Source organism: Gigantopelta aegis, chromosome 13 (assembly GCF_016097555.1).
Source record: "Gigantopelta aegis isolate Gae_Host chromosome 13, Gae_host_genome, whole genome shotgun sequence".
NCBI lineage: Eukaryota > Metazoa > Mollusca > Gastropoda > Neomphalida > Peltospiridae > Gigantopelta > Gigantopelta aegis.
The window spans coordinates 35,553,338-35,568,381 of NC_054711.1; the positions used below are offsets into that span (position 1 = coordinate 35,553,338).

General features: G+C 39.2%; 1 protein-coding gene across 7 annotated transcripts in view; it reads left to right on the top strand.

Moving 5' to 3' along the window:
- LOC121387331 (dipeptidyl peptidase 4-like) overlaps window positions 1-15,044 on the top strand; it is a 268,837-nt gene that overhangs the window by 160,059 nt on the left and 93,734 nt on the right. Inside the window, exon 2 of one of the 7 annotated variants that reach the window (XM_041518374.1) lies at window positions 13,057-13,143. The exons of the other annotated variants lie outside the window; for them this stretch is intronic. The gene's annotated coding sequence lies outside the window, so the exon portion shown is untranslated. The remainder of the gene's footprint in view (window positions 1-13,056; window positions 13,144-15,044) is intronic. 7 annotated transcript variants of the gene reach the window in all.

Sequence of the window (15,044 nt, forward strand, 5' to 3'; positions counted from 1 at the left end):
CAAATAGGGTCAATTTTGAAATTTTGAATATTAACGCCAAAAGTATTGAAAAAAAGGGAAAATTGGGGTTAATAAGTTTTGGCTGCACCCTTAAAGAAAAATATTAACATTCCTAACCTATATAAATTATTAATATAATTTTGGTGCAAATTTAGATGAGCTGGTCTAAAATTAATAATAATTATTAAACAATATTCATTAAGCCCATGTGAGGTTAAGAGGAAAGGGGCTGCCAGTCATATTTTAAACATTAGTGTGACCAGGTGAGGGTCAGGAGGGAGGGGAGGCTGGCCCTACACAAGACCTAAGGCCGAACCACCTATGCCTGTAGCCCCAAAGAATATCCTAACTCCTGGCATCCCATCACCCCCATCCCCCACCATGTCCAACCGCAGTTCAGTCCAATCCTGGCAGCCTACTAGTTGTTTAGAAGTTATTATAACTTCCTAAACCAGCATCACTTGAAGAGTGACGCCAAAGAGTTATACATGTAAGTCGTGATGCACTGGCTGGAACAACAAATAGCCCAATAGGCCCACCGATGGGGATCGATCCCACACCGACCGTGCACGATTGAGTGCTGTACCACTGGGATACATCCCCATTTAGAGATGCCAACTAATACTAGTATACAACATTACATTCATGATGCATTTCTGATGGAGTTTACTATATGAAGAAATGTTAATACTATATACTAATTACATATACCAATTTTCTTTAATGCAACTCTGAGGAACTCGGTGAATGATATCAGTGAATTGGGATATTTCAATCAGTTGTAAATGATTAAATTGGTTCTTTAATACATGTCTTTATATATACAGTTTCGAGATTGGTCTTCATTATTAAATAATTCACAGCTACTGCCCTTTCATTAAATAGCTGTCAGTTAACTCTTCCTAGATCTCATAGCTATTTAGTTCAAGTTTGGTTTGTTTAATGACACCACTAGAGCACATTGATTTATTGGTCATCGGCTATTGGATGTGAAACATTCAGTAATTGCGACATATAGTCTTAGAGGGGACTATATTTGGCCATTAGTAACAAGGGATCTTTTATATACACCATCCCACAGACAGGGTAGCACATACCACAGAGTTTGATATACCAGTCGGTGTGCAATGGCTGGGACAACTAATAGCCTGATGGTCCACCAACAGGGATTGATCCCAAACCAACCGTGCATCAAGCAAGCACTATACCACTGGGCTACACCCTGCCCCTTATAGCTATTTAAGTAGGTAATTAATTTAATTTGTTTTCCTAATTTCTTGCCTTTCCCTTCCATTTTTTTGTTCTTTCATGTTTCATCTTTCCACCAGTCTGTATGGAGATTACGTACTATTCAAATTTTCTCAATTATTTATCCAGTTAGCCATTTCACTTGACTGCTCCATTCTTTCAAGGGAGAGAACTCACCTGAGATGTTTTGTTCACCAGATTGAACTCCTTCAATGGATCCATTCTTTGGTTTTTCAGTCCTAGCCAGTGCCCCATGGCTGATATATCAAAGGTTGTAATATGTTCTGTCCTTACTGTGGAAAACTGCACCTAAAAGATGCCTTGTAGCAGTTTCGTCTAAGACTATATGTCAGAATTAATGACCAAATGTTTGACATCCAATGAAGAGTAAATCAATGTGCCACATTGAACAAAGCAAAGCAAAGTTTAATTTACCAGTCAAGGGATCAATTCTTTAAAATTCTTCAGTTCTTATTTAATGTTCTCAGTTTTGTTTTCTTCTGGAAATCCTTTCTTTCTATAACTATTTAATATATATATATAATTCCGTTTTTTTCCTTTTCTTTTCCTTTCGTTTCTTCTTTTCTTTTCCTTTCTTTTCTTCCTTTCTTCTCTTCCTTTCTCCGCTTCCTTTCTTCTCTTCCTTTCTCCGCTTCCTTTCTCCGCTTCCTTTCTTCTCTTCCTTTCTTCTCTTCCTTTCTCCGCTTCCTTTCTTCTTTTCCTTTCTTCTCTTCCTTTCTCCGCTTCCTTTCTCCTCTTCCTTTCTTCTCTTCCTTTCTTCTCTTCCTTTCTCCGCTTCCTTTCTCCGCTTCCTTTCTTCTCTTCCTTTCTCCGCTTCCTTTCTCCTCTTCCTTTCTCCGCTTCCTTTCTTCTCTTCCTTTCTCCGCTTCCTTTCTCCGCTTCCTTTCTCCGCTTCCTTTCTCCGCTTCCTTTCTCCTCTTCCTTTCTCCGCTTCCTTTCTCCGCTTCCTTTCTTCTCTTCCTTTCTCCGCTTCCTTTCTTCTCTTCCTTTCTCCGCTTCCTTTCTCCGCTTCCTTTCTTCTCTTCCTTTCTCCGCTTCCTTTCTCCGCTTCCTTTCTTCTCTTCCTTTCTCCGCTTCCTTTCTTCTCTTCCTTTCTCCGCTTCCTTTCTCCTCTTCCTTTCTTCTCTTCCTTTCTCCGCTTCCTTTCTTCTCTTCCTTTCTTCTCTTCCTTTCTTCTCTTCGTTTCTCCTCTTCCTTTCTTCTCTTCCTTTCTCCGCTTCCTTTCTCCTCTTCCTTTCTTCTCTTCCTTTCTCCGCTTCCTTTCTCCTCTTCCTTTCTTCTCTTCGTTTCTCCGCTTCCTTTCTTCTTTTCCTTTCTCCGCTTCCTTTCTTCTCTTCCTTTCTCCGCTTCCTTTCTCCTCTTCCTTTCTCCTCTTCCTTTCTTCTCTTCCTTTCTCCGCTTCCTTTCTCCTCTTCGTTTCTCCTCTTCCTTTCTTCTCTTCCTTTCTCCGCTTCCTTTCTTCTCTTCCTTTCTCCGCTTCCTTTCTCCTCTTCCTTTCTCCTCTTCCTTTCTTCTCTTCCTTTCTCCGCTTCCTTCCTTTCTCCTCTCGTTTCTCCTCTTCCTTTCTTCTCTTCCTTTCTCCGCTTCCTTTCTCCTCTTCCTTTCTTCTCTTCCTTTCTCCGCTTCCTTTCTCCTCTTCCTTTCTTCTCTTCGTTTCTCTGCTTCCTTTCTTCTTTTCCTTTCTCCTCTTCCTTTCTTCTCTTCGTTTCTCCGCTTCCTTTCTTCTTTTCCTTTCTCCTCTTCCTTTCTTCTCTTCGTTTCTCCGCTTCCTTTCTTCTTTTCCTTTCTCCGCTTCCTTTCTTCTTTTCCTTTCTCCGCTTCCTTTCTTCTCTTCCTTTCTCCGCTTCCTTTCTTCTCTTCCTTTCTCCTTTTCCTTTCTTCTCTTCCTTTCTCCGCTTCCTTTCTTCTTTTCCTTTCTCCGCTTCCTTTCTTCTCTTCCTTTCTCCGCTTCCTTTCTTCTTTTCCTTTCTCCGCTTCCTTTCTTCTTTTCCTTTCTTCTCTTCCTTTCTCTGCTTCCTTTCTTTTCCTTTCTCCGCTTCCTTTCTTCTTTTCCTTTCTCCGCTTCCTTTCTTCTTTTCCTTTCTTCTCTTCCTTTCTCCGCTTCCTTTCTTTTCCTTTCTCCGCTTCGTTTCTTCTCTTCCTTTCTCCGCTTCCTTTCTTCTTTTCCTTTCTCCGCTTCCTTTCTTCTCTTCCTTTCTCCGCTTCCTTTCTCCTCTTCCTTTCTTCTCTTCCTTTCTTCTCTTCCTTTCTTCTTTTCCTTTCTCTGCTTCCTTTCTCCTCTTCCTTTCTCCGCTTCCTTTCTTTTCCTTTCTCCGCTTCCTTTCTTCTCTTCCTTTCTCCGCTTCCTTTCTCCTCTTCCTTTCTTCTTTTCCTTTCTCCGCTTCCTTTCTTCTCTTCCTTTCTTCTCTTCCTTTCTTCTCTTCCTTTCTCCGCTTCCTTTCTTCTCTTCCTTTCTCCGCTTCCTTTCTCCTCTTCCTTTCTTCTCTTCCTTTCTCCGCTTCCTTTCTTTTCCTTTCTCCGCTTCCTTTCTTCTCTTCCTTTCTTCTCTTCCTTTCTCCGCTTCCTTTCTTCTCTTCCTTTCTCCTTTTCCTTTCTTCTCTTCCTTTCTCCGCTTCCTTTCTTCTTTTCCTTTCTCCGCTTCCTTTCTTCTCTTCCTTTCTCCGCTTCCTTTCTTCTTTTCCTTTCTCCGCTTCCTTTCTTCTCTTCCTTTCTCCGCTTCCTTTCTTCTCTTCCTTTCTCCGCTTCCTTTCTTTTCCTTTCTCTGCTTCCTTTCTCCTCTTCCTTTCTCCGCTTCCTTTCTTTTCCTTTCTCCGCTTCCTTTCTTCTCTTCCTTTCTCCGCTTCCTTTCTCCTCTTCCTTTCTTCTTTTCCTTTCTCCGCTTCCTTTCTCCGCTTCCTTTCTTCTTTTCCTTTCTCCGCTTCCTTTCTTCTCTTCCTTTCTCCGCTTCCTTTCTTCTCTTCCTTTCTCCGCTTCCTTTCTTTTCCTTTCTCTGCTTCCTTTCTCCTCTTCCTTTCTCCGCTTCCTTTCTTTTCCTTTCTCCGCTTCCTTTCTTCTCTTCCTTTCTCCGCTTCCTTTCTCCTCTTCCTTTCTTCTTTTCCTTTCTCCGCTTCCTTTCTTCTCTTCCTTTCTTCTCTTCCTTTCTTCTCTTCCTTTCTCCGCTTCCTTTCTTCTCTTCCTTTCTCCGCTTCCTTTCTCCTCTTCCTTTCTTCTCTTCCTTTCTCCGCTTCCTTTCTTTTCCTTTCTCTGCTTCCTTTCTTCTCTTCCTTTCTTCTCTTCCTTTCTCCGCTTCCTTTCGTTTCCTTTCTTCTCTTCCTGTCTTCTCTTCCTTTCTTCTCTTCCTTTCTCCGCTTCCTTTGTTCGTGTAAATATTTATCAATTACAGACTCTCATTCACATGATTGGATTTCCCCTATTTCTCAGGGGAGTCTTTTATACTTTTCTTCTTATCTTCTTGTCCCGGTAGATTTAAAAGCAGCCTTCCATAAAAATGTGAAATGCTGCATATAATCGATTCTTCCGCCCCGAGATACATAAATGTTCTGTTGGCTGATTCCAGCACACCTGTCAGTCATGCAATACCGCAGTGTATTTCTACCATGACGCAGTGAAAGTAAACTATTCTAATGTAATAGTCAGTCATGCAATACCGCAGTGTATTTCTACCATGACACAGTGAAAGTAAACTATTCTAATGTAATAGTCAGTCATGCAATACCGCAGTGTATATCTACCATGTCGCAGTGAAAGTAAACTATTCTAATGTAATAGTCAGTCATGCAATACCGCAGTGTATTTCTACCATGTCGCAGTGAAAGTAAACTATTCTAATGTAATAGTCAGTCATGCAATACCGCAGTGTATTTCTACCATGACGCAGTGAAAGTAAACTATTCTAATGTAATAGTCAGTCATGCAATACCGCAGTGTATTTCTACCATGACGCAGTGAAAGTAAACTATTCTAATGTAATAGTCAGTCATGCAATACCGCAGTGTATTTCTACCATGACGCAGTGAAAGTAAACTATTCTAATGTAATAGTCAGTCATGCAATACCGCAGTGTATTTCTACCATGACGCAGTGAAAGTAAACTATTCTAATGTAATAGTCAGTCATGCAATACCGCAGTGTATTTCTACCATGACGCAGTGAAAGTAAACTATTCTAATGTAATAGTCAGTCATGCAATACCGCAGTGTATTTCTACCATGACGCAGTGAAAGTAAACTATTCTAATGTAATAGTCAGTCATGCAATACCGCAGTGTATTTCTACCATGACGCAGTGAAAGTAAACTATTCTAATGTAATAGTCAGTCATGCAATACCGCAGTGTATTTCTACCATGACGCAGTGAAAGTAAACTATTCTAATGTAATAGTCAGTCATGCAATACCGCAGTGTATTTCTACCATGACGCAGTGAAAGTAAACTATTCTAATGTAATAGTCAGTCATGCAATACCGCAGTGTATTTCTACCATGACGCAGTGAAAGTAAACTATTCTAATGTAATAGTCAGTCATGCAATACCGCAGTGTATTTCTACCATGACGCAGTGAAAGTAAACTATTCTAATGTAATAGTCAGTCATGCAATACCGCAGTGTATTTCTACCATGACGCAGTGAAAGTAAACTATTCTAATGTAATAGTCAGTCATGCAATACCGCAGTGTATTTCTACCATGACGCAGTGAAAGTAAACTATTCTAATGTAATAGTCAGTCATGCAATACCGCAGTGTATTTCTACCATGACGCAGTGAAAGTAAACTATTCTAATGTAATAGTCAGTCATGCAATACCGCAGTGTATTTCTACCATGACGCAGTGAAAGTAAACTATTCTAATGTAATAGTCAGTCATGCAATACCGCAGTGTATTTCTACCATGACGCAGTGAAAGTAAACTATTCTAATGTAATAGTCAGTCATGCAATACCGCAGTGTATTTCTACCATGACGCAGTGAAAGTAAACTATTCTAATGTAATAGTCAGTCATGCAATACCGCAGTGTATTTCTACCATGACGCAGTGAAAGTAAACTATTCTAATGTAATAGTCAGTCATGCAATACCGCAGTGTATTTCTACCATGACGCAGTGAAAGTAAACTATTCTAATGTAATAGTCAGTCATGCAATACCGCAGTGTATTTCTACCATGACGCAGTGAAAGTAAACTATTCTAATGTAATAGTCAGTCATGCAATACCGCAGTGTATTTCTACCATGACGCAGTGAAAGTAAACTATTCTAATGTAATAGTCAGTCATGCAATACCGCAGTGTATTTCTACCATGACGCAGTGAAAGTAAACTATTCTAATGTAATAGTCAGTCATGCAATACCGCAGTGTATTTCTACCATGACGCAGTGAAAGTAAACTATTCTAATGTAATAGTCAGTCATGCAATACCGCAGTGTATTTCTACCATGACGCAGTGAAAGTAAACTATTCTAATGTAATAGTCAGTCATGCAATACCGCAGTGTATTTCTACCATGACGCAGTGAAAGTAAACTATTCTAATGTAATAGTCAGTCATGCAATACCGCAGTGTATTTCTACCATGACGCAGTGAAAGTAAACTATTCTAATGTAATAGTCAGTCATGCAATACCGCAGTGTATTTCTACCATGACGCAGTGAAAGTAAACTATTCTAATGTAATAGTCAGTCATGCAATACCGCAGTGTATTTCTACCATGACGCAGTGAAAGTAAACTATTCTAATGTAATAGTCAGTCATGCAATACCGCAGTGTATTTCTACCATGACGCAGTGAAAGTAAACTATTCTAATGTAATAGTCAGTCATGCAATACCGCAGTGTATTTCTACCATGACGCAGTGAAAGTAAACTATTCTAATGTAATAGTCAGTCATGCAATACCGCAGTGTATTTCTACCATGACGCAGTGAAAGTAAACTATTCTAATGTAATAGTCAGTCATGCAATACCGCAGTGTATTTCTACCATGACGCAGTGAAAGTAAACTATTCTAATGTAATAGTCAGTCATGCAATACCGCAGTGTATTTCTACCATGACGCAGTGAAAGTAAACTATTCTAATGTAATAGTCAGTCATGCAATACCGCAGTGTATTTCTACCATGACGCAGTGAAAGTAAACTATTCTAATGTAATAGTCAGTCATGCAATACCGCAGTGTATTTCTACCATGACGCAGTGAAAGTAAACTATTCTAATGTAATAGTCAGTCATGCAATACCGCAGTGTATTTCTACCATGACGCAGTGAAAGTAAACTATTCTAATGTAATAGTCAGTCATGCAATACCGCAGTGTATTTCTACCATGACGCAGTGAAAGAAAAACTATTCTAATGTAATAACCAGTCATAACCAACTATTTCTCATTCCAGCCAGTGAACCACGACTGGTATATCAAAGGCTGTGGTATGTACTACCCTGTCTGTGGGATGGTGCATATAAAAGATCCCTTGCTGCTAATCAAAAAGAGTAGCCCATGAAGTCCCTTCAATCCTCTCTCAATATCTGTGTGGTCCTTAACCATATGTCTGATGCCATATAACCCCGTAAATAAAATGTGTTGAGTGTGTCATTAAATAAAACATTTCCTTCTTTAGTGGAAGTAAATTTATTCTAATGTAACAGCCAATGTACGTGTATGTTATTTATTCTAATGCAACAGCCAATGTACGTGTATGTTATTTATTCTAATGCAACAGCCAATGTACGTGTATGTTATTTATTCTAATGCAACAGCCAATGTACGTGTATGTTATTTATTCTAATGCAACAGCCAATGTACGTGTATGTTATTTATTCTAATGCAACAGCCAATGTACTTGTATGTTATGGACAATGAAAGAAAGAAATGTTTTATTTAACAACGCAATCAACACATTTTATTTACGGTTATATGGCGTCAGACATATGGTTAAGGACCATACATATTTTGAGAGAGGAAACCCACTTCATAAACTACTCTTTCCGATTAGCAGCAAGGGATCTTTTATTTGCACTTCCCACAGGCAGGATAGCACAAACCATGGCTTTTGTTGAACCAGTTATGGATCACTGGTCAGTGCAAGTGGTTTACACCTACCCATTGAGCCTTGCGGAGCACTCACTCAGGGTTTGGAGTCAGTATCTGGATTAAAAATCCCATGCCTCGACTGGGATCCGAACCCAGTACCTACCTGCCTGTAGACCGATGGCCTACCACGACGCCACCGATGCCCCTTCCACTTGCCATTGGTGCCCCTTCCACTTGCCATCGGTGCCCCTTTAACTTACCATCGGTTCCCCTTCAACTTGCCACCAGTGCCCCTTCAACTTGCCACCGGTGCCCCTTCAACTTGCCATTGGTGCCCTTTCAACTTGCCATCGTTGCACAAGCTTTCAAGTGCTGTATATAATTTTAGTTTTTAAACTGAAGACAACACTTTCCTTCCCCACGCCCACACCTCAACTAGGGATGTGCCATATTATCAATATACCAATTTAAAATGATTGAAAGGCTCAATAATATGTGTATTGCTGTACACACTGCATTGTTCACCTGTACCAGTATATTTGGTAATTCCAGTCATTTACTGTAATTTTAAGTTCATTGTCAGCCCAAAACTAAGAATCGTTAGATTCAACTGTTTTCAATGTCAAAAAACCCCCAGAAAAGATGTTTTAGTACACCGTTCAAAGTGACCGATATATTTCATGGTTTAAATAATTAACTGCATCTTTATGGATGTATTTTCTTTATTTTGTTTGACGTTTTCCTTAAAATTTATTGATACTGCTCTAAATAATGTATGAGCTGTCCCATGGGAAAACTTATAGCTTGGAAAAAAATATATATGTCTGGTTTTTATTGTGTGCAAATAACAGCTAGGTAATTAATAGCCTCTAAAAACTAGATCTGAAATATTACTGCTTTATCTTAGTTGTATCTTGTAAACAGTGAGGTAACTTTCTCAACATCAAAGTAAACGATGTCAATTTTTGACCTGTGTTTAATGTTTGTTTTGTTTAACGACACCACTAGAGCACATTGATTGATTAATCATCGACTATTGGATGTCCAACAGTTGGTCATTCTGACACTAGTTATGAGAGGACTCCTTACATGTTTCGGTTAGCAGCAAGGGATCTATAGAGGTTATTTCATGGGGCTTTTCAAATACGATTTTTATGTCAATGAGTCATGTGTGAAAACCATATTTTCACGAATTGCTTCGTAATTCATGAAAATATGGTTTTCAAACATCACGAGTTGACATAAAAATCGTATTAGAAAAAAACACCACGAAATGGTCTATTTATTATATATATAGGCCTACTTTTTTTCTAGTTTTTAACAATATCTTTTACTCAGGACATTGTGTCATGGTTATTTAGCTTCATATTCAATCAGTTTTAGATATTTTATCGTAATTGCACTTTATATCCATTTTTTAATTGTTTAAATTACTTTTTTTGGTTTCAAATACGACGAGATGCATTGGTAATCATAAAACTTAAAATCATAATAGTTATACAAGGGAGATAACTGATTCATTAATGTTTACAAAAATATAAATATGATTTCTATATTTTCACTTTAACTAAGATACAGTGAAAATATGACTTTTCACCGAATATCACTTTTATGGTTTCTGTAGATCTATATATTTCATTGTTATGTATATATATATATATATATATATATATATATATATATATAGTAGTCGTTTTCGAGTTGAAACAAACCTGTCATGTAGAGATAAACATACACTTTTAACGATGTATATATATATACTCTTCAAAAAAAGAAATGCAAAAGGGTACAAATGGGTTATAACTCCGATTTTATGTTTCCTACCGGTTCATGCTTTGTGAATATAAGGTCATTGCATGTCCCAAACACATTCCCACGGTTACATTCGATAAAACGCAGCTACTGTACAATAAAGTTCCAAAATGTGAATATTCGCAAAAACGCAGCCACGTGCAAACCATGTCACCACTGCACGTGCGTTGTCTGCACGTGCAACATGAACACCGACAGTATAAAAGTGCAGGGTGTTCGCTTGCCTGGCCTCTGTATCTGGCCGACAGTTGACAATCCAGGACATGCCACGTCTCAGTGAACCGCAGAGAAACAATGCCATCAGCCGACTAGACGCAGGCGAATCCAGAACGGCCGTTGCCAGGGCATTCCATGTGTCCCCAAGCACCATCTCCAGACTGTGGGACCGTTACCAGCAACATGGATCAACACGTGACCTCCCTAGATCCGGTCGACCACGGGTCACTACCCCCGGGCAGGACCGCTACATCCGGGTACGCCACCTTCGGGAACGATTGACTACTGCCACCTCCACAGCCGCAGCAATACCAGGTTTGCGCAGGATATCCGACCAGACCGTACGGAACCGCCTACGTGAGGTAGGAATTCGTGCCAGACGTCCAGTTCGAGGTGTCATCTTAACACCACAACACCGTCGACTCCGACTGCAGTGGTGCCAGATTCATCGACAATGGCCTCAACTGCGATGGAGACAGGTGTGGTTCAGTGACGAGTCCCGATTTCTGCTCCGACGTCATGATGGAAGATGTCGCATGTATAGGCGTCGTGGTGAACGTTATGCGGCAAACTGCGTGCAGGAAGTGGACAGATTCGGCGGGGGTAGTGTCATGGTGTGGGCAGCCATCTCACACACTGGCAGAACTGACCTGGTCCACGTGCAGGGCAACCTGAATGCACAGGGCTACATTGACCAGATCCTCCGGCCACACATCGTTCCAGTTATGGCCAACGCCAACGCAGTGTTCCAACATGACAACGCCAGGCCTCACACAGCACGTCTCACAACGGCTTTCCTACAGAACAACAACATTAATGTCCTTCCTTGGCCATCGATATCACCGGATTTGAACCCAATTGAGCATCTATGGGACGAGTTGGACCGACGCCTCCGACAGCGACAACCACAGCCCCAGACCCTGCCCGAGCTGGCAGCAGCCTTGCAGGCCGAGTGGGCCACCATCCCCCGGGACGTCATCCGTACTCTGGTTGCTTCAATGGGCAGGCGGTGCCAGGCAGTTGTCAACACACGCGGAGGCCACACCCGGTATTGACTCCAGATGACCTTGACCTTGGTGGTGTGTCCTATCACTTACTCACAATGGACTAGAGTGAATTGTGAACAATCCTGCAACATTTGGTAATTATCGGACTCACCATTCAATAATTAAATCAATTCTCCAAATGTTACGACAATGTGGTTTTGCGTTTCTTCTTTTGAAGAGTATATATATTATTATTATTATTTTTTTTTTTTCCCAAGTTGCAAATTTTCTCATATGACAGTTCATATATTATTTACAGCAGCAGCAATCAATTTGAAGAAAAATGTCTTATAGTATAAAGAAAATACATCAGCTAGTTGAGTTAATTATTTAAATCTTGAAATATATGGGTTACTTTCAACAGTATACTAAAACATCTTTAGTGATGTCAAGTTCGTACTTTTATTTTGATGCCTTTGAACACAAGCAGTTTAAAAAAACAGTCGAATTAAAAGTTTGGAATTTCTGGCTGTCAATTAACTTAAAAACACAGAAATAAAGAGCATCTGTTATCCTACATAATTTCAGAAGAGCAAGTTTGTTTTGTTTAACAACACCACTAGAGCATATTGATTTATTAATCATCGGCTATTGGATGTCCAACATATGGTAATTTTGACATATATGTAGTCTTAGAGAGGAAACCTGCTTCATTTTTCCATTAGTAGCAAGGGATCTTTTATAAGCACCATCCCACAGATAGGATAGCATATACCACAACCTTAGATATATTAGTCGTGGTGCACTGGCTGGAATGAGAAATAGCCCAATGGGTCCACCGACGGGGATCGATCTCAGACCAGGATCGTGCATCAAGCGAGCGTTCTACCAATGAGCTATGTCCCACCACTTCAGGAGAGAAGTCTATTGCTCACCACCAAATGTTAAACCATAAACACTGGTCTATGTTTGTGGGTGTTTGTGGGGTGTTTGTGGGGTGTTTGTGGGTGTTTGTGGGGTGTTTTTATGCTTATTAGGATGTTCTGTATTCTGATATTGTTTTCACATGGCATCCTCATATTAAAGGGACATTCCTGAGTTTGCTCCATGTTTTCAACTAATAAAATATATCTACGATTAAACTTACATATTAAATATATTTTCTTGTTTAGAATATCAGTGTCTGTATATTGAATATGTTTCTAGCCGTCTGAATATTTGTAAGAAGCCCAAACTGGATTTTGTCTTAAATAATTTTGTATATATGAAAAAATATATTTTAAAGAATAAAATGACATTTAACATACTACAAATATTAGAACAATCAGAAACACGTTTAATATACAGCCACTAATATTTTATGCAGAAAAATAAATTTGATATGTAATTACAATCGTTAAAAAGTCTGTTAGTCGATAACATCTTAAAAATTGCAATAAATAGTAAATATCTTTTTGAGATTATATATATAAAATCTCAAAAAGATATTTACTGTTAGATGAGTGTGTGCTCAGCTAAAGATTAATTAATCAATATTTATTATACAAAAAAGGCTTTGTGTGTTTTAAGACAGGCAGTTGCCCACACCTGCTATAACCTGCGTAAAGTTGAAATTCTGTAAACATAATATTCATGTTCTCTCAAACTTCTTATTTAAACTGTTAGAAAGTTTAATGTAATGTTTGCCTTTCTTGTATTATACAAATTGCAATATATTAACGACATCTTCAAACCCCAAATTACTTATTACAGGAACCACACTATGAATAGGAAGAGATAACTGAACTTACCAGTGGAAATTGAAAAGAATAATGACGGAACACTGGTGACTCAGTCTTTGTAAGCTTTTGCTATTATTGGTTTATTACACAGAATATGATCGACAATAAGCATCACATGCAGCAGTGTGTACTAAATATTAAAACACATCTAAACGTTTTTATTTACCCATTCCCACAGACAAGACAGCGCATACTACAATATTTGATGTAACAGTTGTGTGGCATTTGGTTGCGATGGGGCAAAAACAATTAGACCTGACATTTATGAAAGTTTCACAGTCTGAGACATGTGTCATCATTAGTTTATTTTAACGACACACTCAACACGTTTTATTTACAGTTATATGGTTATGTCATGTCATCATTAGAGACTTGAGTCTAGACTGGGATCATAGGATCAATCCCCCAGTGTGAACAGAATTATTTCAAGTTCTCTTTAACTAGTGCTTTATCTTTTCATTTCAATTTATTTTTGTGCTTATACAGTCAAACCTGTCTTAAGCGGTCACACAAGGGAGTAGATAAAAGTGGCCACTTAAGACAGGTGGCTGCTGAGTACAGTTTGCCACATATATAGTCTTTGAAACATTTGTTGTTGTTTCTTGTTTTACCATCTGCACTGCTAATCAACAGATGTGTGCTTCACAGTTGACTATAAATCAACTTTTGATATGTCTTCTCCTTCAGAAATAATGCAAATGGAGTGTATTAAATTAACCGTTCTCAACCAGGTTGTTTTCTTTTTCCATTTAATTATTTACTTCCTACTTCATGCGGTGTATCGTTATAGTAAGTGAATCTACAAATGTCAAGCAATTAGATGCATTCCAGAGTCATACTTTCCTAATTGATACACAGTAGAGATGTCGGGACTGAATGGGTGCTAGTATTCCTGAAGGTGTAAAAATTGGTTATTTGCTGCACCTTATCACTGTTGTTAAAATATACCTTTTACATAATAGTAAAACTTTACTGTGGCCACTTAATACAGGTATTTTAGTGATTTGGGATCTGATTTAGGTGACCGCTGGCCGCTTTAGACAGGTGACAGCTTATTACAGGTGCATTTACATTATAAATCGTTTGGGAGGAAAAAAGTGGCCGCTTAAGGCAGGTGACCGCTGAGTACAGGTGACCGCTAGGACAGGTTTGACTGTATCTAATTAAGGTACAAGCACACACACACCTCAGCTATCTGGGCTGTCTGTCCAGGACAGTGGGTTACCGTAGTTGTTTGTGGTTAGTGGTTAGTGAGAAATAAATAAAGTTTGTTTTGTTTAACAACACCACTGGAGCACATCGATTAATTAATCATCGGCTACTGGATGTCAAACATTTGTTAATTCTGACTCGTAGTCATCTGAGGAAACCCTCTACATGTTTTCTAATGCAGCAAGGACTCTTTTATGTGCACTTTCCCACAAAACTGTAATACATGATCAGGGCCCCATTCCACAAAGCGATCTCAGCGCTAAGATCACCTTAAGTGCATATGTCAGCTGTGCAGTTACGGTGATCTTAGGGCTAAGATCGCTTTGTGGAACGCGGCCCAGGGCCGTATCTCTGCACAACTTTTAAAACTTTTTTACTAATTGCTATTTTCAAAATTCTGCCCATTTTCAACTCTACCTTCCCCCTTCTTATTGGAGGCAGGACTTGAGATGGGCGTGTTCGAAACCCTAGTGGTATATGTACACGTTAAACTAGATATCTATCTATCTGCACAATTACAGAGTCAAATGGGCATTTGGCAAAATAGTGCATGATTCCATGAATCTAGTGCCTCGTCTGTAGGAGGACAGCCGTGCCCAATGAGATCCTTTATAAAGAGGACTGCCACTCCCAGACTAGTTTTACTGCATCCAAACTAGCATTGGACAGATCTGTTTGGAATAACTACAGTTGTGATGACATGCAGAGTCATGAATCATACTGATATTCTAAACAATAAAAATGTGT